Here is a 24340-nt window from a genome sequence, read left to right as displayed (position 1 = left end):
TGACAGTTTGGAGGCAATTTCAGGTAGAAGAGTTTAAGTTCTAATAAGGAATCAGATATCCCAAATGGGGAAGGCCTTAGTTACTTTTCTATTGCTGTGTTAAAACAGTGTGATCAAAAGCAAGAAAGGGTTTATGTACCCTTACAAATTTCAAACCAAACTCTATTAATAAAGGACATTGGGACATGAGTGAAGACAGGAACCTAGAGGCAGGAATGGAAGCAGGAACCAACATTATTGGCTAGCTCCCCAGGTCTTGTGTGGCACACAATCCACAGTGGATGAGTTAGCTTCTTCCACATCAGTCATTGACCAAGAAAATGCACTACAGAATTCCCTATAAGCAAAATTATGAGAGTATTTTTTGATCGAGAATTCTAACTTTTTTTTTAAGTTGACATAAAAATAACAAGCACAGGGGGACACAGAAAGAGCCTAAAAGGTTTCTAAGAAGAAACCCCATCACTAAGGTGGGCTGTTTGAATTCAATACTTCTTTAAAATCTTCTGTGGATTTTAAGGTGCCATCACCTGCTAAGAATGAATGGATTTCTGCTAAAAAGAAGAGGACAGTACAGTATGCATAAACAAAACAAAACTTCAAATAATTTAGTGCGATGAAAATAGAAGACAGAGGGAGTAATTGAAGAAATTCTGGATTATTATATATGACCAGTAGTAATGTCAGAGGGATGCTGTTGCCTCCTGTGTGAAATACACAAAAGCAATTAAAAGTTGCAATATTTAAAGGAGCAGAGATTGGTCCCATATATGATAAGCAGCAAACAGCAACAATAGCAACATCAAAAACAAAATCCCAGATTTGCAATTCTGGACCTTTTTTCCCCCAACACTTAGAAGAAGCTAGGTACTAGGGACATCTGCTACTTCATTCTAGCCTATCCAATTGTTGGTAGTAACCATAGGTGTCTCTAATTACAGATCCTTTACTAATGAATTGAGATGCTAATAGTAAATCAAAGTTTAAGTATATATACAATGTTAGCCAGCATGATTACAAAAATGAAAACGGACTTTTACTTAGTACAGACAGGCCTCAAACTTATGATTCTCCTGAAGAAGCCTCTCAAACCACAAACAGATTGAGAAAACACACACACACACACACACACACACACACACATGCACACACAATGTTTATGTGTGTGCATATAAATTTGTTTTTAAGAAATGTATAATATCATATGAACTTTTATTATCAGTGTCCTAAATTTATCAGGAAAGTGAGATAATACAGTTGAGCTTTATATTTAAATAATTTATTTTCTTGTACATATGTTTTATTTCTAAGTATATCATAAATTGTGAGTACAGACAAAATTTCAAAATCCATATAGATTTCATGTCTGCCAACGTAGTCAGATAGGTAACTGCTTTGTCATTATTTAAAGGGAGCCCCTTTATATAGACGATTTCTTATTTTCTATTATTTTCATAATAGTTTCTTAATATTTTTCATTTTTAAGCAAGTATTTGACCTTTACTCATCTATTAATCTCCATTGCTCTCCCCACTATCACTAGGAAACACTGCATCAACAGAAATAAACAGGATAGAAATATGCTTTCGATGAAGCAGAATGTCCTCTTCTACCAATGTCTCTGCTACTTCCAATAAGCCTCTTTTCGCCTCTTTTCCCTGACATAACCTTAAATTTGGGGCTTTCAATGATCTATGTCCCAGGAAATATCAATCTCTAGTTTTCACTCTCTTAATATTGTTCATATATATATGAACAATACTTCTAATACTAATACTTCTTGGAAGAGCACATGTGATGGTCATTGCATAGCACTGTCATAGGTAACTTCTACACAGACTGGAGAGTTCTTCAGTGAAACAAAACAAACAACAGTCCCAGGTCTACCATGTATTATCCCCACTTTAGGCCAGAGAATTTTTTTGTTTTCTCATGTCAAATATGCATAAAACATTGCTTCAAAACTTCTATGACAAAGAGCATTTTACTTTCATATTTACATGTATGCACTCAACTTTCTGTGAGGATATGAGCTTACCTTATGGCTCGTTCTCCTACCGCCAACAACAATTGATGTAATGGAACTAGGCAACTGATAGAAAATGCAGAAGAAATGGAATTGTAATGGGAATAATGTTGGAGAATTGAGACCAATACAAAAGTCTTATGGCATTGACCCAGCTCACCTTACGAAAACACAAGAAGTGGCAAATAGATACAATCTGACTCCTACTTTTTATTCAAAAAGGATTACATATGGCGAAGGTACATATGGTGCAAAAAAATGAAAATATTCTTCCAATGAGTCTTTAAATAAGAAAATTTCAGAAGTAGATTTATTCTTCTCAAATGAATTTTAATGGGATACAAGAGCTAAAGAAAACCACATGGTTTGAAAGCCCGAGGAAGACATTTTCTGGACCTTACCAAGGCCATGTGTCATTTTGGCATTGCCTTATCTGTAAAGGAGAATATATTTAGGTTTTGGATGTAAAATGATAACAGAGCTTTAGCCATGTGTCTGGGGATTCAAAGCAAGATGAAGAAACAAGCTAGACTCCAAGAAGAGAAAAATCTGACAGTCAAAACAAAGGAAGATTTTTTTACAATTAAATAGACTAGACAATGAAATGAAAGTTTATGTTAGGTAGGGGCAGGACATAAATATAAAATTAAGGAGATTCATCAGGATGGGAATTTTAATATATAACTTTGGAATCATGATTTTTTTCAGATAGAAATCCTATTGTTATTCATAAATATCCCCTTTACAATGATTCCATAGGCAGCTAGAAAAAGAGTACAGCTCAGTGGTAGTGAATACTGGTTGCTCCTGCAGAAGATGTAGACAGGATACTCAGCACGCACATGCTAGCTAAGAACAGTCTTTGATTCTAGTTACAACGGATTCAATATATTCTCCTAGACTCCAGGGGTACTGGACACTTCTGATTCACAGGCCCCCATGCAGGCAGATCACTCATATACATAAAAATAAATTCCTCTTAACTTCTTTTGAACTTTTCCAAAGGACCAGTATGTGAGCGAGCCTGCATATACAAACACAAACTCTACAATAGTTACAGATGTCTCCATGGAGACATAGAGACCAGATTAGAAAATGGTGAAATCTAAGTTCACTTAGAAATTCCTCTCTGCCCTGGTGCTTTCCTGGGTGGATTTTCACAACAGAGAGAACTCCGTGCTTTAAAGACATTCCAGAAGGGAGAGGGGAGTGTTAAGGTTTGAATATGATATGTTCGGCATATGCTCATGTGTTGAACACTTGCTGCTGCTATTTTTAGTGGGTTCTGGAAACATCTCAGACAGAAGTCACCGAGGATATGGATTTATAGGCTATACTGGACCCTTCTTCCTCATTGCTCTCTGGTTTATGTGCACCATGGGCTGAACAGCTTTCTTCACATGCTTTTGCAATGCCTCACCACTGGTTCAAAATCAAGGGGATCAAAACCTTTGGGCTCCTGGGGATGGAGGGTGTCTATAAATCTATACTTGTTTATTTTAATTCTGAGCTAAAAATCTATCTTCCTTGTTTATGGCAGTTGTCATCTATTTATTTGTTTTGTGATAATATATAAAACAAGAATAAAGCGCTCTTTCTCTTTCTGGTTGTTTATGGAGGAAACCTGATCCATAAAACGGGCCCCTTTCCCACTGGTTACACTTATTGGCTAAACAGGAGACAATCAAAGGAGAACCACTAATATCAAGCCAGTCAACTCTAGACAAGATCCCCTCTGTTTTTGAGGTTCCACTTCCCTCAACAGAGCTCAATTCCAGAGTATGGGAGCAAAGAAATAGGTGGCTGGGTAGAAGAGAAAGGAAAAAGAGTGTGAATCATTACTTGAAAAAGTTTAAACATCTCTTTTTACAGAGTGATTTATCCATAATCCTGAAGGTGACTATTATGTCATTGAATACCTACAAAACCTTTTAATCTCACTGAAACTGTAGCTAAAGACCTTGTTAGAGTTCGCAAGGACACTTTCTGAAGGACGTTGTCTGGAGAAGTCTGGCTAGTCACTGGAGAGACCTGCCAATGAGGCTGGTAATTTGGAAATGTCATAAATTTCCAGGGAATAGCTATCAGTTCTCCGAGCTAAAAAAGCTGACATATTTTCAGATGGCCAGACACTTGAGAAGATTGGATTTCAGAAGGATAACCCCCCACTAATCTTTTATGTAAGGACTTTGAATTTAAGCCAGAAATCTTATTTGCTATTTAGTATTTACACTAAGTTATAGAATGCACCAAGTCGACTGTGGAATGCTTTTTACAAGTCAATGCCCATGGTTGGAAAATTCATATCAGAGATAAAATTAGGATAAGTTATAAAAATATGCATTGATGAAGTGGAGCTAAGTAGACAAAAATCTGGAATTTGGTGAGACCTTGTGTTTGCTTGGTTTTTATTTTCCCATAGCACACACTCACATTTTCTGCTAAGAAGGCAGTCTATACTTTCACAAGGTTTGGTACTCTTCCTTTAGGACATTTCAAATCCAAACAAGCACATTTGTTTCTACAATTCTTCAATTACAGAGTATGGTGTGTGTTATATGAATGCAAGGACAACTTCAGAATGTAAAACCATACAACATTTCAGAAATTCACACTTTAGATATTAATAAAGATTTGGGGAGCAAGTATGGATCATAAGAACTGCAGATAGATCATACCTTCATGATAAAATATAATTGTTTGAATTCATGTCATTATAACTTTCAAGTCACTCAAGCATTTGTCACTCATGTGGTTCATTTGTATGTGAAAAACTAATGCTAAGAATGCTGGGAAATGGCTCAAACTCCAATGCTCCTCAGGATGGAATCCGCCTGTGAATCTATACTGGCTTGTTCTAAATCTGAGTGAGAACTCTATCCTTCTATTTATGGTAGTTGTGGTCTATTTATTTATGTTGTTATAATATATAAAATAAGAGCAATAAAACTATGTGGGTAATTTTCTGGTTATGAATCAAAAGTCAGTAATAAAGTCATTGATTTCATTAATGTGTAGTATATTTTAACCAAATTTAAGCAGCATATTTTATGAGTGGTAAGAGCCACCTGCACCCTAGTCCAATTTGTGCAATTATGAAGTATATCACCGGACAACACTCACTCTCAGTAAGCTTTTCATTTCAGTCTCTTGCAGTAGGGAAAAACTAGGCAGTCTTAAGGATATTCTTCTGGTATCAGCTCCTCTCTTCCTAATACACTGCACGCATGTTTATTGTAGATGACAAATCTTTAAATCTTCTCATGATTTTTGTAAGGATGGATCTGATGGGCACTCGGTGTCTAAAACTATCATTCTGTATGTTTTGCTCTATTTGTCTCTCTGTTTTTCTCTCTGTGTCTCTGTCTTTTAGTGTCTCTGTCAACCCCCCACCCCACCTCTCCTTCATGCTTGGCTTCCTTCTATCTCATAATCATTGTTACCACTAGTATCTGTCTCTATGGAACATACTTATTTTGTAGCTTCTTCATTTTCATTATTTCTTCTTTACTAAGAAACATAAGTCAATATATAAGATGGGATTTGCTCTTTTTAATTCAAATATAAAGTATACAAGTATTAAGTTATACATTTTTGTGAATAGAAAATAATTTAGGTAAAATCACCTTGTCCTTGATGGAGAAAATATAGAGTTCCCAAAAAAGTATTTTATACAAAAATCGCTCAATAAAATAGTATTAGAAAACAAACATTAAATTAAATAAAATAACTGAATGACCAAAACTAATTAACAGATGCTTACTGTTTTTCTGTGTATTTGTTTTACTACTTTTGATCTGGGAAACTTCCTTGGAAGAATAAAGACTAAAGACTTTAGCATGTTTTCAAAAATGACTTATTGTTTAAAGAAAATATAAAATTCCTATTAAAAATTGGTGTATTCAATCTGAGATTTACACATCTCCAACTTGAGATCTGCAAGATGCCACTGTGGCCTCTCCAAGAGTTCCAAGATTATGGAGAAATGTTCTAAAATGTATTAAGAGTAACATCAACCTTCAAGGACAGAAATTTCTGTATGGTAGTAGAACTTAATCAAGAGGAAATGAAAACACAAGTGGACTTCTGACATCTGGGGTTTGCTAATGTTCATGCCCAAGGATGTGATGGAAGACATTAGATGTGGTCAGACAGTAGTCTGATTAGCATATGCATGTGTTCACTTCCTTACAAGACAGAGCAATGCAAGGTGAAAAACAAATCATGGCCTGGGCATCTTGGACATTGTCTGCCAGTCCATCTGATCTCAGCACTGTCATTGCTTCTGGACCATTAATGGAACAGGCTTCACTGCAGCATTCATCTCTGTGCTCTCTCCTTATCCTGCTTCTCCCCATCCTGCCTCTGATGAAGAACCCCACTCCTTATAGTCTGTAATAATTCCCATGCTGATCATACAGGTTTATTATGGCCACAAGCTCATCTTGACACATAGGGAGTTTTAAGCATATGACTGTTACTCCTATATTAAGTTGATTTTCAAGCTTCAAAGCCATGAATTCCTTTCTGTATTTACCAACAATCACATAGTATTCTTTATTGGGTCCTTCCATCCTCTGTCTAGTCCATCTAGATTAGAGGACTCCTAATTTTACACCAATTACTCATGCCATAATTTCTCCAGGATGTTAAAAACAAAATAATGTGTGTTAATATTTTGTGTGCATGCATGTCTCTATACAATCTGTTTGCAGTATTCATAGAAGCCAGATGAAGTTATTAGATCCCTTGGGGCTGTAGTCACAGACAGTTATGAGAGATTTTGTGGGCTCTGGGACTCACCCAAATCATCCAGAATAGCAGCAGGTTCTTGTAACCAATAAGTCAGACTACACTCTAGCTCCCTAGGAAATAGAACTACTTATATCAAGAATTTTAGTATGCTTATTTTATCATTACATTTTCTAATTGTGAATCTTCTCTTTAGCAGAATTCATATATCTAACTTCTACTAGTCTTCTCTGCTTGGATACCTGAAGAGACCTCAAAGGCAACCAGTATGGAAATGAACTTAGCATATGCCTAAAAATCTATATTATTCTTTTGGAACTTCTGTTTCAAAACATATCTATCATTACTAAAAACTGGGTTTTGTTCTTTCCTGCCTAATCCCTTACTTCATCATTTAAATTTTGTTAATCTGTCTTCTAGATCACTTCTGAGATACACTCATTTCTCACAAATGCGGTCTATGTTGTTTTTGAATCAGGCTAGTATAATCAAATGTTGCATCTTCTTCATATCTGAGAAGCAGTTCATTAATTTTTCCACCCATTCTAATAATACCTTATGGAATAATCAGCACTTAGAACTTTGGAAGGAGTTATGTGGCCCCATTAAAGTATTTTTTTAGAGTTATAAATCTCTAAAAAATTTATTAAGATAATTCTCAATATCTTAATTCTAGCTTGTGAGGTAGCAGTCATGTTTTTTTTTTTTTTTTTTTTGGTTCTTTTTTTGAAGCTGGGGGACCCGGACCCAGGGCCTTACGCTTCTAGGTAAGCGCTCTACCGCTGAGTAAATCCCAGCCCAGCAAATGTTTTATTAAACTAAGAACTACAGCACTGGAAAACAAAATATTTAATAATTATTTTATGAATTTTTGAATGAATATGAATATAAAGAAGGTAAGCACAAATATGAATGGAGGCATCTTCAAGAGTGTAAAATTGCTGTTTGATGGTAGATGGTATTTGTAGACTGAAGTGAGTCGTTTTGATTTTACAAAATTGGAAAGTATGCAGAGATGGATATAATACATTAACTATATTCATGTATTCATATTAATCTCTCTTTCATACTGTCTCATGGTATGTTTGTCTCTCACACAGGTTATGTGTGCATGCATATGTGTTAATTATTTTTATTTTATGCGTGTGTGTGTGTGTGTGTGTGTGTGTGTGTGTCTGTAGTCCTCAATAACACATACAAGCAGGTATCCACAAAGCCCAGAAAGGGCATCAATCCATACAAAAATAAGTTATATTTAGTGAACTTGTTTGTGTGGGGGTGCTATAAGTTTATCTGTGTGTTTCTGGAAGCTAGAGGTTGACATGGGTTGTGTTCTCCAATCACTAGCTCCTCACTCTTTATCGGGTTGCTCATGGACCTTGCCAATTCACCTAGACCAGCTGACTAAACAAGTCCTACGTCTCATCCTCCTGACTCCTTCTCATCTGGAATTACAGGAACCCTCAATATGCTTGGCTTTTACGTATGAGTGCTCTGTGTACAACACACCTCTTCACCTTCTTGTCTGAGCAATATCTCCAACTCAAATTGCTATATATTTTTAACAGGAAAATGTTGGGCTTATGTAATGATTTGTAAAAGGAAAGTGACACCAAAGGAAGGAAAAATGCAATTGCGAATCCAAGCCACAATGGAAATAAAATAATTTGAATCAAGTAAAATCAATCGAGAGTACCCCAGAGGAAAATGCAGATAAAATTTTCATCAAATGAAATACCTAATTTCTGATTAAATTTTTCCAATAAACATTAATTTAAAAATCTTGCTCATATATGTATATTTTAATTTAATATATTGTAATCCAAGAAGTGGAGACAAAACTTAAAATGCTAAGGCTCATATCAAGTTCTGTTTATTTCCACAGCCTTTCTCCCCTATGAACTGTCATCATCTGTAAAGGAACAAGAATGGCTAACAGACATAAGAGGAATGTAAGAGTCCACATCATCCTAGCCTTATAAAGCCTGGAAAGCACTCTGAGTATATTAGTGGACAGAGGATGTGAGACTTCACCTGACATTGGTATGGTTCTCATGAAGATAAATGTCCAGACCACCATGTGATAGTAAAGGAACCAGTGGTGAGTTGGTTTCTTGTGCAAGAACATTCTCCCGAGACTGACTGAGTTTGATAACCCTGGCTGCCTTTATAGAGCTGGGTGGTATTCTCTAGAAGAAAGTGGAAAGAAAGATAGAATAGAGGGCATGTGAACACTGCTAAGTCTGGTAAAAAGAATGAGGCATTTGAAGTTCTCACAAACTCGTTATGTGTCAAGTCATACATTTGGTTTTATCCCTTTTCTTTTAGTTAAGCTTTTGTTACAATACTTTGTTTATAATATATAAATATTAAATATAATTAGTTATAATTCAAAAGTACTATAACAAATGCTTATCATTTTAATAGTTTGTTATATTTTATTAAATCCAGTTGTCTCTTTGCCATTATTGAAGTATAATATGCTTTTGTAAGGAAAAGGTATTTATTTATAATTATTCTTTGTACAATTCTGACATCTAAAAATATAGCCAGTATCAGCTATTTAAGTTTCAATGGTGATGAATGCGGAAGTGTCAGCATCCATCCATCATCAAGCCAAGATTTGGGTGGAGTGGGAAGAATCAGTTTTATTTGCATTAGGAGACAAAGGGCTGCTCAAATCTCAATCTTAAGCTAGAATTTAATGCAAACTTCCTCTACCCAGTAATTACACATATCACTAAGAAGGATGCATACCAGAATACATTTGATCTCTGTTCTTTAGAGACTTAGACAGCACAACTGAAGCTAAGTCTGACCCTGGATATCCTATTGACCTCCTTCTCCTTTCTATGTGATTGTTTAGGTAAGGTCCATGCTATGATAACCACCTTTGATAATCATCTTAGCAGCAAATATGTGGCTTCTCAACTCTATTAAGTTCAATGTACTGTTATTAACTCACTATGGCTTTCTATAATGATTTTGCCTGTATATACATATCAAAATAACCCTCTGGTATGACAGTGTCTAAAATAAAAAGATGAATACTGACAGAATCAGCCCCACTTCAAAAAGCATGTTTGGATGGGGAAATACAGGATCACTTTCATTCACTTAACCAATAATGGTCATATAACCACCCAAAATAAAGAAGTTTGTTGTTTCTAGATAAAAACACTAGCGAAAGATATAACATCTATGTTTTTCATACCCAATTGAATATTAAATATTTAATTAAATATTAAATATTCAATTAAATATTAAAGTAAAAGATTGACTTTATGGGAATCAAGATATTGCTGAGTTAAAAGTTCACAATCCGAAATCAAATGATTATCATTAAAAATCTACAGGGATTTTGTAATATATGGGACTCCAGTATCCTTTGGAAGGTAAAACAAACAAAACATATTTAGAAGTTCGTTCTAACTCAAGAAGGATGACCAAAATGCTGATTCTTCACTCCTTCTTTAAAAGGGGAACAAGAATACCCTTGGGAGGGGATAGGGAGGCAAAGTTTATAACAGAGACTGAAGGAACGCCCATTCAGAGCCTGCCCCACATGTGGCCCATACATATACAGCCACCCAATTAGATAAGATGGATGAAGCAAAGAAGTGCAGGCTGACAAAAACCAGATGTACATCTCTCCTGAAAGACACATCCAGAATATGGCAAATACATAGGTGAACGCCAACAGCAAACTGAGGAACTGAGAACGGGACCCCCGTTGAAGGAATCAGAGAAAGGACTGAAACCCCATATGAACAACAATGCCAAGCAACCAGAGTTTCCAGGGACTAAGCCACTACCCAAAGACTATACATGGACTGACCCTGGAATCTAACCTCATAGGTAGCAATGAATAAATAGGCTAGTAGGGGCACCAGTGGAAGGGGAAGTCCTTGGTCCTGCCAAGGCTGGACCCCCAGTGAACACGATTCTTGAGGGGAGGGCAGTAATGGGTGGAGGATGGGGAGGGGAACACCCATATTGAAGGGGAGCGGGAGGGGTTAGGGGGATGTTGGCCTGGAAACAGGGAAAGGGAATAACATTTGAAATGTAAATAAGAAATACCCAATTTAATAAAGATGGAGGAAAAAGAAGTTCTTTCTAACCATGGAAGATAAATTTTAAAATAAGAATATATGTGTGTATATATATATATATATATATATATATATATATATATAAAACCTTAAATATAATAACTTTCCAAAGTAAAACCCAAACAAACAAAGCATAGGTGTGGTTCACACAGAATTAGCTTTGGCTGACAGAATGTATTTCAATAGTTTATGTAGGTTAGAAATTCAGCAAAAAGCTCTCCCAAGGATGTGATGTTTAAATAAAAAGCAGGCACAGTTGCATGAAGTCAGGGAGTATTTTTGACAGAAAACAGCATAACCATGAAAAATAAATCTTTGCTGGATGGAAGTGAAAGAGAAACTGGGTCACTGTGGTTAGAGCAAAGAGACTCTGGGTATCATGAGTTGTTGAAGGATGAAGGAGTTCCACACACGCAGGCTATTATATTTAAGGACTACCAGAGAGTATGGGCATGGTAGACACCATTGGAGGATAAGATGCAGAAGAATGGCAGAAAAGTATTTATGTTGATTTCTGGCATAGTACAGTCTTCCAAACTGTGTGAATCCCTGAACCCCCAAAATAGAACCTGTAATGACAGATGCCTGTGTGAGAGCCAAAGGCAATATCAGAGTTGAAAGGTGTTAAGCTTTACTTTCTTTCAATGAAACTGTCAGAAAAATACATTGTTACTGAAAAATGCCATGGCTGGCAAAATCTAGGTATACCTGCAAAGCTAAACGAAAAGTGCAGGTGGGAAAATGCTAGTGTAGCAGGAGTAGGCATAAGGAACTCCAGATGGTATATTTAAATGGGTGATGTACATCTGGCCACCATCCTGGTGCACAGAGACAAAGAATGTTCTTGTATGAGTGTAAGATTCAACAAATGTAAATCTAGATCACATTGAGAGATTAGAGGATGAAGAAAAGCAAGTGGGAGGCATGCTGGGAAGACAGGTTCATGAAAGGGCACTACTTCAAAGAAAGGTCCATAAGAAAAAAGCTACCACTGAAAAAAAGCACTTCTTTTGTGAATGTATGAAGTTATGTATTAAAAAAGGAGGGCATTTATCTCAAACACCATTCCCTGGAACCTTAAAACTCAAAATGACTTCAAGATCTACATTGGCAAAATAGAGTAGGAAAAAGAAAGGATTCCTATTGTATAGGGTCCCTTTGTTCCTATTGGTATATGCTAATGTCATTGGTATTATATATGGAGTTTCATCTCACTTAATAGAAATATACCTACTGATCAAAAATTTAGCTTGAATTTAATGGGTATGCCAAATTGGCAGTCATATGGTTGGAGATCACAGAATTTTATATGTATCTGATATTCTATTTTACTTCAATCATTATCTACTTTAGGGTGTGCTCATACCAACACTAATTGACAAGTTATAAAGCTAGAAATAAAAATGTCTCAAAATTTCAAGGTCATAAGATTGAAAATAATTGATAGAGGTGGGCTGAAGTCAGATCTCTGACCTAAAAGACCATGCTTCCATTTAATCATCATTCTTATTCATCATTGGACCCAATAGACACCATTAGCTCTGACATCCAATGGGCATCCTCTTTTGAGCTGTAGTTTCATCATGTATTTTCTAGGTTTAAGGGTAGTATTGAATGAGCACAACTTATCACCTTGAAGTTAAAAGGACATGATAGCATAACAGGAAGAAGTTAGCATGCAACCCACTCAATGCTGTTCAACTATCATAAACATTTGTATTAGCGGCAGTCATCTTATGAATGGTCTAATAATAATACTCCACAGAGATAAAGTAAGATATCAAGAAGTTATACTTCTAATACAAGCATGTCTCAAATATCTAGGGGTTCTGATATTCCGACCAGCCATTTAATCCATTCCTATAGATAATCCCTTCTCTCATTTTCGTGGTGAATGTCAGAAGAATTCATGAAAGTCAACTATGATATACTATTCATGAAAGTCTACTATTTGATATAGCAAATCCAAGTTGTTGAATGCACGTGTGCTACTAGATTGGCAAATATATCATCCACTTTTAAAAATACACTTAGCTCTAGGGGATAGAGAGATGGCAGAAGTTAACTACTGAGCTACTAAGAATGAAGACATCCCCACAGATCTCTGTACCAAAATCCCGTGGGGGCAAGAGCTGAACTTTCAGAGGTGTGAACAATCCTGTGAGCTCAGGGGAGACCAGTACTTCTGCTTACATTCCTGGCACAAGAGGAACCCACCTAGAGCCCTCTGGACACAGTAACTTGGAGAGGTCAGGGGAGGAACCTGCCAGGCTCTACTTGTGCCCAGAGCTGAAACCCAGTTGACAGGAGAGCTGACATACCTGAGAGCAAAGGTAAGACCACCACTTTTGTTCCAAGAAACCCTTCTGAGGACTAAGGATGCATGAACCCAAGACCAGTCTGGATCAGGACCATTCATGTTTCTGCCTGTACCCAGGGCTGACCAGGTCCCATAGTTCTCTGTACTCAGATCCTGCTGGGAGAAAGCTGGTTGCTAGGAGTGCTGACACACAGGAATACAGAAGGGTCAAGCCACTGTCAGGGACAGCAAGACCATCTACAAAAGAGACAACCAGATGGCAAGAGGCAAGCACGGGAACCTAAGCAACAGAAACCAAGACTACTTGGTATCAGAGTTCAGTTCTCCACCAAAGCAGATACTGGATATCCCAACACACCAGAAAAGCAAGATTTGGATTTAAAATCACATTTTATCATGATGATGGAGGACGTTAAGAAGGTCTTAAATAACTCCCTTAAGGAAATACAGGACAACACAAGTAAACAAATAGAAGCCCTTAAAGAAGAAACACAAAAATACCTTAACGAATTATAGGAAAAGACAACCAAAGAGGTGAAGAAAATGAACAAAACCATCCATGATGTAAGAATTAAATTGAAACAATAAAGAAATCACAAAGGGACAAAACCCTATAGATAGAAAACCTAGGAAAGAGATCAGGAGTCATAGACAGAAGCATCACCAACTGAATACAAGAGATGAAGAGAGAATATCAGGGGCAAAATATATTAATACAATAGTCAAAGAAAATGCTTTTTGCATCAAATCCTGCTACAAAAGCTTACATTCAATAAAACTGGAAAATCTGGAGGAGATGGACAATTTTCTAGCAGATATAAGGTATCAAAGTTGGATCAGGAGCAGAGAAAGCATCTAAACATTCCCATAAATGCTAAAGAAATAGCAGCAGTATTAAAAGTATCTCCACCATTAAAAGTCCAGGAGCAGATGGGTTTAGTGGAGAATTTATCATATCTTCATGGAAGACCAATACTGTCCAAATTATTCAAAAAATAGAAAGAGAAAGAGTACTATCCAATTCCTTCTGTGAGGCTACATTATGTTCACACCTAAACCACACAGAGACCCAACAAAGAAAGTGAACTTCAGTCCAATTTCCCTTATGAATATCAAAACAAAAATACTTAACAAAATTATCACAACTGAATCCAAGAAGACATCAAAATGCTCATCCATCATGATCAAATAGGCGTCATCCCAGAGATGCAGGGATGGTTCAATATATGGAAATCCAACAAGGTAATCCACTATATAAACAAACTCAAAGAAAAAAACCACATGTTCATCTCATTAGATCCTGAGAAAGCATTTGACAAAATTCAAAATCCCTTCATGTAAAAAGTTTTGGAAAGATCAGGAATTCAAGGCCCATACCTAAACATAGTCAAAGCAATATACAGCAAACCAGTAGCCAACATCAAACTGAATGGAGAGAAACTTGAAGTAATCCCACTAAACTAAGGGACTGCCACTCTCCCTACTTATTCGATATAGTACTCAAAGTCTTAGACAACAAAAGGACGTTAAAGAGGTAGATATTGGAAAGGAAGAAATCAAAATATCACTATTAGCAGATAATATGTTAGTATATTTAAGTGACCCCCAAAGGCTTACCAGAGAATTACTAAACCTGATAAACAACTTCAGCAAAGTGGCTGGATATAAAATTAACCCAAACAAATCAGTAGCCTTCCTCTTCTCAAAGGATAAACAGTCTGAGAAAGAATTAGGGAAATGACACCCTTCACAATAGTCACAGATAACATAAAAATACCTCAGTGTCACTCTAACCAAGCAAGAGAAAGATCTGTATGACAAGAACTTCAAGTCTCTGAAGAAAGAATTTGAAGAAGATCTCAAAAGATGGAAAGATCTCCCGTGCTCATGGATTAGCAGGATGATTATTGTAAAAATGGAGATTTTGCCAAAAGCAATCTACACATTCAATGCAATATCCATCAAAATTCCAACTCAATTCTTTATACGGTTAGAAGAGCAATTTGCAGATTCTTTGAATAACAAAATTTCCAGGATAGAGAAAACTATCCTCAACAGTGAAAGAACTTCTGGTGGAATCACCATCCCTGACCTCAAGATGTATTACAGAGCAATAATGATAAAAAACTGTATGGTATTGGCATAGTAACAGGCAGGTAGATCAATGGAATAGAATTGAAGACCCAAATATGAACCCCAAACATATGGCCAATTGATTATTGACAAAGGAGCTAAAACAATCCAGTGGAAAAAAGACAGCATTGTCAACAAATAGTTCTGGTTCAACTGGAGGTCAGCATACAGAAGAATGCATATTGATTAATTCTTATCACCCTGTACAAAGTTCAAGTCCAAGTGGATCAAGAACCTCCACATAAAACCAGAAGCAAACTAATAGAAGAATAAGTGGGTAAGAGCCTCACACACATGTGCACTGGGGAAAATTTCCTGAATAGAACATCAATAGCTTATGCTCTAAGATTAAAAAATCAACAAGTGGGACCTCATAAAATTGCAAAATTCTGTAATGAAAAGGATACTGTCCTTAGGACAAAATGGTAACCAACAAATTGGGAAAAAATCTTTACCAATCCTACATTTGATAGAGGGTTAATATCCAACATATACAAATAACTCAAGAAGTTAAACTCCAGAGAATCAAATAACCCTATTAATAAATGAGGTACAGAGCTAAACAAAGAATTCTCAGCCGAGGAATATCGAATAACTGAGAAGTACCTAAAGAAATGTTCAAATTCCTTAGTCATCAGGGAATTGCAAATAAAAGCAACCCTGAGATTCCACCACACACCAGTCAGAATGACTAAGATCAAACACTCAGGTGGCAAAAGATGCTGTCAAGAATGTGGAGAAAAGGGAACACTCTTCTACTGTTGGTGAGAATGTATGCTGGTACAACCACTGTGGATATCATTTTGGAGGTTCCTCAGAAAATTGGACATAGTATTACCTGAGGACCCAGCTATACCACTCCTGAGCATATACCCAAAAGATGATCCAAAATATAACAATGACACATGCTCCACTATGTTCATAGCAACTTTATTTATAATAGCCAGAAGCTGGAAAGAACCCAAATGTCCCTCAGCAGAGGAATGGATACAGAAAATGTGATACATCTACACAATGGAGTACTACTCACCTATTAAAAATAATGACTTCATGAAATTCAAAGGAAAATGTGTGGTACTAGAAAATACCATCCTGAGTGAGGTAACCTAATTAAAACACACACACACACACACACACACACACACACACACACACACACACAGTATGCACTCACTGATAAGTGAATATTAGCCCAAAAGATTGAATTACCCAAGATACAAACCACACACCACTTGCAGCTCAAGAAGAAGGATGACCAAAGTGTGGATGCTTCAGTCCTTCTTAGAAGGGGGAACAAAAATATTCATTTGGGGGGATCATGGAGACAAAGCTTGGAGCAAAGACTTAATGAATGGCCATTCAGAGCCTGCCCCACCTGGGGATCCTGCCCATATACATACAGCCACCACTCCCAGACAATATCACTAATGCCAAGAAGTATATGCTCACAGGAGCCTTGTAGAGCAGTCTCTTGAGAGGCTTTGCCAGAGCATGACAAATACAAAGGCAAATGCTAGCAGTCATCCATTGAACTGAGAATAGGGTCCTCATTGGAGGAGTTAGAGTAAGGATTGAAGGAGCTTGCAACCCCATAAGAGCAACAATATCAATCAATCAGAGTTCCCAGGGAGTAAACTACTACCCAAAGACTACACATGGACAGGCCCCATGGCTCCAGCTCATATGTAGCAGAGGATGGCCTTCTTAGGTACCAATGGGAGGAGAAGCCCTTGGTACTGCCAAAGGTGGACCCCCACCCCCAGTTTAGGGGAATATCAAGGTGGGGTGGTGGGAAGGGGTGGGTTGTTGGGGGAGGAACACCCTCATAGAAGAAAGGGGCTGGGGGCTGGGATAGAGACTTTTTGGATAGGAACCTGTGAAAGGGGATAACATTTGAAATGTAAATAATAAAATATCCTATAAAAATAGGTAAATAAATTAATTAATTAAAAAAGAATGAGTATATCATGAGTTTTGCCGGCACATGGATGGAACTAGAAAATATCATCCTGAATAACAACCCAGACCCAAAAGGATGTATATGTTATGTGTTCATTAATAAGTGAATATTAGCCAAAAATGTACAGAATTCCCAGGATACAATCCACAGAATTCAAGAAAGGTAACAAGCCGAAGGGTGCAAGTGAGCATGCCTCAATCTCACTTGGGAGAGAATAGAAAGATTATCACAGGAGCAGGAGGAGGAGCGACATAAGTAGGGAAGGGTGACAGGGGAGGGCAAGAAGGGCGAGATCAAGTGTTGTGGGCAACAGGACTACAAGTCTTGAGGGCCAGCAGAAAGAATGGAACTAGACAACTTCAGGAGCTAGGGGCCCTCCAGGTTACTCCAGAGCTATGGAAGGTGAGAGACTTTCAGGATTCAAAGGGAGGACCTTAGATGAAATGCCCTACAGTGGGGAGAGGGAACTAATGAGTCCACCTCCAGTAAAAAGACAGTAAAAAGACATGAAGTGGAGGGATGGGGCTGCTATCCTACAATCAAAAATTCTGACCCAGAATTGTTCCTGTCTGAAAGAATAAAAATGGAGAAAACCTGACGAAAAGGAGATCCAGTGACAAGCCCAAATTGAGATGAAGCTCAGGTGGAGGCCGCAAGGCCGGACACTATTATTATTGATGCTTTGCTGTGCCTACAGTCAGGGTCTGAAAGACCCAACAAGCAACTGAGAGAGTCAGATGCAGATATTTACACCAAACCAATAGGCAGAAACAGGTGAACCCTGTGGCCAAATTAGGGAAAAGCTAGAAGTAGCTGGGAAGGAGGCTGACCCCATGGGAAGACCAGCAGTCTCAACTCACCTGGACCTCCGGGATCTCTCAGACATGGAGCCCCCATTAGATATACAGCAAGGACTTCCAAGTCTGGACTCAGTCAGTGAAGCTGCAACTAACCCTGGAGGGACTTGGGGCTCCAGGGAGTGGGGAGGTTTGGTGGGGTGTGGTCTGTGGGGACATCTTCTTGGAGATGAGGTAGGGGTGGAGGAAATTTGGGATGTGGAACGGTCGCAGGGTGGATCGTTAGGGGGAAAAAGTCTGAACTATAAAATAAGATTAAAGAATAAAAATAAATAAATATTTAACATGCAAAAAACAAACAAACAAACAATCTCATTGGCAACACTTCCCAAGGATGGGTTTGGTTCTCAGCAACAAAATCTTGGATTACAACCATCTGTTATCTCCAGTTCTAGGACATCTGACATCTTCTGGCCTTCAGGAACAAAACATACACATGGTCAAAGACCAATACACATAAAATAAAAATAAACCACAGTCTACAAATAAAACAAAATTAGTTATTATTTAACATATCAGTATATTATATTTTTGGAAGAAGGGTGATGAGATGGATTATTTGAAACTAAGGAAATTACTATATATTATTTTACAGTTTATTACAGTTTACATTAAGTTCATTTCAACAACACTATTATATTCTACACTCAAGATTGTTACATTTGTAGTAATTATTTAAATATTAAAAATAAATTCTAAATTTATTTAGTTTGATAGATATGAATATATTTTCATCAGAAATGTAAATCTCAGTATAAGCAAAATGCAAATATTTTAGAATTATTTTATATCTCATATTAAATATAATCTACATATTTTAATCCATCAGTTAAATAAAAGTGAAAATGCAAATTTTATGTTAAGTGTAACTTATAAATAAAAATTATTTAAATAGGTTAGATTTCTTTTATTTTTAAATGTGTTTTTATGGATTATTTTTACAAACATAAAACATGTTAATTCAGCATTTAATGAGGAAATCTAGTTACTAAATTAAAGATGAGAACTAAACATAAGGAAAGCATGAGTTATATATAGCCATAGCATGTTAATCAGTTGCTGGAAGTGACTATGATGTTCAAATGCTAAATAATGGTGTCTCCAAAGTACATTTTTTTAACATTAAGAGAAGAAAAAAAAAGAATGTGTCAGAACTGAAATACATTATTCTTAACTATATGATAATATATTGTGAATATCTTAGATTATATGCCTAGTCAGTAACTTGCCTCATGCACTGAATGTCCCAGTATCTGTCTAAAAAGTCTTATTTTTTTCCCTTTCATTTAATCAATTCTATTCTCCAAGGTTTGAATTTCCTGGAGGTACTGCAATACTAGATGTAGGTGTGAGATGGTCAGAGCAATTCCATCATTTGTCTAAGCTCCAAAAATCTACATATTATAGAGTACTTAGAATATGTTAGATATTAGTCTGATAAGAACACATACTACACTTGATCTTAGCAAAAAGGCTGAGGAGGAGTGTTTAATCATTATTTCTGGGTATGGTCTGCAAATGCTTCCAAAATAGAATAAAAATGGACTTGGTAAACTTGGCAAGACAGATGGCCCACTGCAGTGTTTGTAGACAAGATCCATTTGCTGTCGTCCTGAAAAGGAAAGAAAGATGGAGACAATCTGGGTTTTATCTCTAGCTACTTCAATTGAAGCATCGGTCCTCTGCTCTTGGAGCAGAGTTTATACCAAAGACTATCTTGTTTCTCAATAGTTTTGACAAGAGTTTATATCCTAGACATTCCTAGACCTCAGGTGGTAGATCTTGTGACGTTACAGTTTCCATAATAACATAAGCCAATTCCTTATCATAAACCTCATTTTATATCCCTCATAAGTCTGCTTTTTGGGAGAACTCTGACTCATACAACTACTTCATCTCTACTTTTGCCTCTACAAAGCATCAGAAGTATAAAGTGCATAAAACTTTGTCTTTCTGGAATAATACTTGTTTTGTTATTTTTAATTATTACTTTCTCTATTCTTGCCTGTTTGGGATTCTTATGCTATAAGGTAATTGCCACAGAACACAGTTCAGATCCTGCCACCATTACCTTTGAGTGAATATTCTCATGATTGAGACTTCCTGGGTTGCAAAGAAAGGACTCCACATGCCTAAAATGCCACAGACATTTATATACATATCTATGTCTTTGTTTATGTGTATGTGCATATTTGTAGGATAAATGACCATGCCAAAATGGTACAAATCCACAATATTCACATCGTCTTAGGAAAGATCCACATTTCAAGCCTATGTGGCTAGAGAAAATATATTGTTAATACTCAACTTGTTGCTACAGTGCAAAAGGAAGTATGGACAATATACAGACAACATACATAGAAGTGTTCTTATTTCTATTATAGCAAGAAAAATTTGGCCAATGGGTCTGGTTTGTTGGCTCCTCTGCTACAGGATCAGATCATCAAAAACAATCCAATCTCTTAGGCAAAATGGCAGAGTGCACAAAGCTGTGCCACAGAAAAAGAAAACAAATTATGAAAAACCATTTGATGACTAGCCAGAGCGACCTGTGTCTTACTGACTTCCTATTGGAGGGAAACATGACAATGGTAGATTTACTTTGCAATGCTTATTACTTTCCTCCCCTACATCTGCAAATTTTGGCTCAAACTGAAATTTTAAACAAAGTATTCTACCTTCCCGTTACATAAAATAAATATATAAAGGTGATTTTCCTAGCCAAGTGTTTATTTGTTTATTTTCTTCCATTTCTCAATCTGAACTGGTTGTCAAAATACTTCTTTAGCTGTTATATCTATAATAGTGGTAGCAATACAACGGCCAACAGCAGTTAAATCACAACATATGACTATGACTGCTACGTACCATTTTCAGGGTTTAAGTGTTCCTGAAACATGCTATGGTGAAGACTTGGTTGTGAGACTGCAGTTGGCGAATGTATTTGTGCATGTGCTTATGTACATTTGTGTGTGTGTGTGTGTGTGTGTGTGTGTGTGCGTGTGTGTGTGTGTGTGTGTGTGTGTGTGTGTGTGTGTGTGTGTGTGTGTGCATGTGTGTGTGTTTGTGTGTGTGCATGTGTGTGTTTGTGTGTGTGCATGTGCATGTGTTTGTGTTGTGTGTGTGTGTGTGTGTATGTGTGCCTATATGTGTGTGTGTTTGCTTTTCTGTTGCTGTGATAAGCACCATGACCAACAAAACCAAAAGCAACCTTAAAGGAAAGGGGTTACTTTATCTTATCTTTCCAAGTCATTATAAAACACTGAGGAAAATTAGGACAGGATTTAAGTAGGACCTGAAGCAGAACTGGCATGCTCCCTCTGGCCCATGCTCATTTTTACACAACCCAGGATCATCTGCCCAGGGGTGGCACTCCACACCATGAGCTGAGGCCTCCTACACCAATCATCAGTCAAAACTGTTCTCCAAAGACATGGCCAAGGATCAGTCTAATCTTGGCAATTTTTAAATTGAGACTCCCTGTTCCAAGTGACTCTTGGTTATGTTGAGTTGACAGTAAAATCTAACCAGGGCTGGGTGCCTTGAACCGTTAGTGTTGGGGCAAGGAAACCTAGTGGGAAGGAGACAGGTCAGCCATGTTGTGCCTTTTAAGGGGATAATGAACTCGTGGTTACTTCTTTGTAACTTCTTATTCTTCTGCCATAATCTATGTGTTTCTGTTTGTTCTTTTTTTCCTTAGATGCTTTGTCATAGCAACAGAATGTTGAGAATCGTAAGAGGCTAGCCAATAGCTAACTATGATTCCAAGTGTCTGGACAGTGAATTCTCTACTGGAAACTTACCATGCATTTACAACTTCTCAGGAAACAGCCAGTGAAATGAGGACTCCTGTAGAGACAAGAGTCCAGGCTTTGCATTATCCATTTGATATTTATCAGAGAGTAGCTTCTCTGTTTACTTGCCTATAACAGAAAACAAAACAACAGCTTTCATCTCACTGACTATGAAATGGGGAGGTGAAAATCAGAGCAGAGTGTGCGCTGCATAAATATTTTAACTAAGGTATATATTTTCACTCTTTTTTATCAATATTTCATCAAACCTAGAGTATATATTTAATAATTTTCTAAACATGGCTTCTTTTCTGCCCGAGCTCTCTGGTAGTAAGACTCAAAACAGAAAATATAAAAAGCAATAAGTAGCCTAAATTCTCACAATAAGCCAACCTATGGTATCTAATGACTTCAACTATAGACTTTGAAGCTTTTTTGAGAGTTCAGCTTGTTTCCTCTATTGTTTACAAAAATACCCTTTCAAGACATTTTGTCACGGGCATGTAACACATTCATGTACTGTGAGTTAATATATGTTAAAATCTGTTCCAAGTTTGGAAACAAACTTCTGTCATATGAAGGTAATCTATGGAGTCTGACGTCAGGCCTGTGTACAGGTGCACTGTATGCTGACAATCTGCAACTGGCATTAGCATTAATCACAGATTGAACTTGGCAGATGCTAGGTTTTACAGCAAGTAAAACTGCAATAGGGAGTTGCTAAGATCCTCATTTATTTCTCAGTCATAGATTGCGATGTAATTATAATGTCAACAATTAGAGGATAATGTGTACTAGTATACATGATGGATATGTACATACAGGCTTGTGTTTGCAAATATAATAACTCTAATTTGCCCTCTGTTCTACTGTCTATTTCTAATAAATAAGAGTGCTTTAAAGATGCTTTTCTTCATAACTTCGGATTTAGAATATATGGATTCTTCCTAAAAAATCCCTTCACAACACTCAGAGTTACCGGTTCCATACAGCCAGAAGCAACCTTGCCAATTTGCTGCACTTTGTTAGCTAACTCATATTGTTCTTAAACAAAAGTTAGTGTCTTTCTAAAAGAAAGATGGTATCTTCTGTTAATTAACACTTCACCATTCTTCCTATGTGCCTACAGAAAATGCATGTTGAGCTATCCCTCCCGACATTCTGACTCAAATAGTTACAATATCATTTATAAGTCCTTATTTGACTCCTTAGAATGACTAATGGATGGATATAATAAGGAGTCTATACAAAAGATATCTGTTCAATGACCAATTCATAATGAACATCTATTATCTGGAGGGCTATAAAGAATAGAGCAGAGAACAAAGACGTTGCATCCGAGACATTGTGATTGATTCCGGAGTTCCAGGGCAGAAAATGATAACAGTTGGAATGTAAAAATCAAAATAAAAGCACATGGATTTGTGTTTGAAGAGATGTCTCAGAGGATAAGAGCACAGAGTATCACAACACACATGCTGGAACACTATAAACAACCGTAACTACAGTCCAGGGAGATATGATGCCTTCCTCTAGTCTCTGCAGGCACTCACATGCATGTGGCATACATTTGTGTAAATACACAACATGCGCAAATAAAATAAAATAATAAAACACAGTACGTTGATTAGGCAAGTAACAGAAGATATCCACATAAACACTTTTTAAAATTCTAAAACTTACTCGTTACAAAGAAATTGCAATCAAAATTATACATTACTTGAGTGCACAAAATTTAAAGAAATGTAAAGCATTAATTATGAACCAAGTGTTATTCCCATGTACCAACAGAATAACATTTAGATATTATTTAATAGAAATTATTAAAGCTAAGCCTATAGACCAGCATGCAATAAAGTATCATAACATACCTTGTATTGTATTGCATTTTATTGTATTATATTGTACTATATTGTACTGTAGTGTTTTGTTACTGTATTGTATTGTATCGATTACAATTATATTTCTTGGCTTAATGGTTAAGAGCACTGGTTGCTCTTCCAGACGACCCAGGTGCATTCTTATCACTCTCATGGCAGATCACAACTATCTGTAATGAGTCTCAGAGATCTGATGCCCACTTCTGATCTCCATAGACACTGCATGGACATCATGCGTAGACATACATAGACACTCAGGTAAAAAGGATATATAAATAGAATGTCTAAAACTCACATTTCTAAACATTGATTACACCGAGATATTTACATACATATGCCCAATGCATCAATGAGATGGTTCATGGCATTATTTTAATGCTCTCCGAAATAACCCCCAAATCTAACAAGTGTAAAAATAAATGAGTCCATGACTATTGATACAGTATGATTCTAAACACTCTTGAAAGTGAATGAGTTCCAGAGAAACAATATAGAGATTCTTCAAA

At 36.7% G+C, this 24340-nt stretch overlaps 1 pseudogene; it reads right to left on the bottom strand.

Moving 5' to 3' along the window:
• Nucleotides 1–19469: 19469 nt before the first annotated feature.
• Nucleotides 19470–19646, bottom strand: LOC116913021 (annotated as a pseudogene).
• Nucleotides 19647–24340: the final 4694 nt, after the last annotated feature.

This window comes from Rattus rattus, chromosome 11 (genome assembly GCF_011064425.1).
Source record: "Rattus rattus isolate New Zealand chromosome 11, Rrattus_CSIRO_v1, whole genome shotgun sequence".
In the NCBI taxonomy this organism is placed as follows: domain Eukaryota; kingdom Metazoa; phylum Chordata; class Mammalia; order Rodentia; family Muridae; genus Rattus; species Rattus rattus.
The sequence above is the reverse complement of the archived record's forward strand: the minus strand, read 5'-3'. Positions and strand labels throughout refer to the sequence as shown.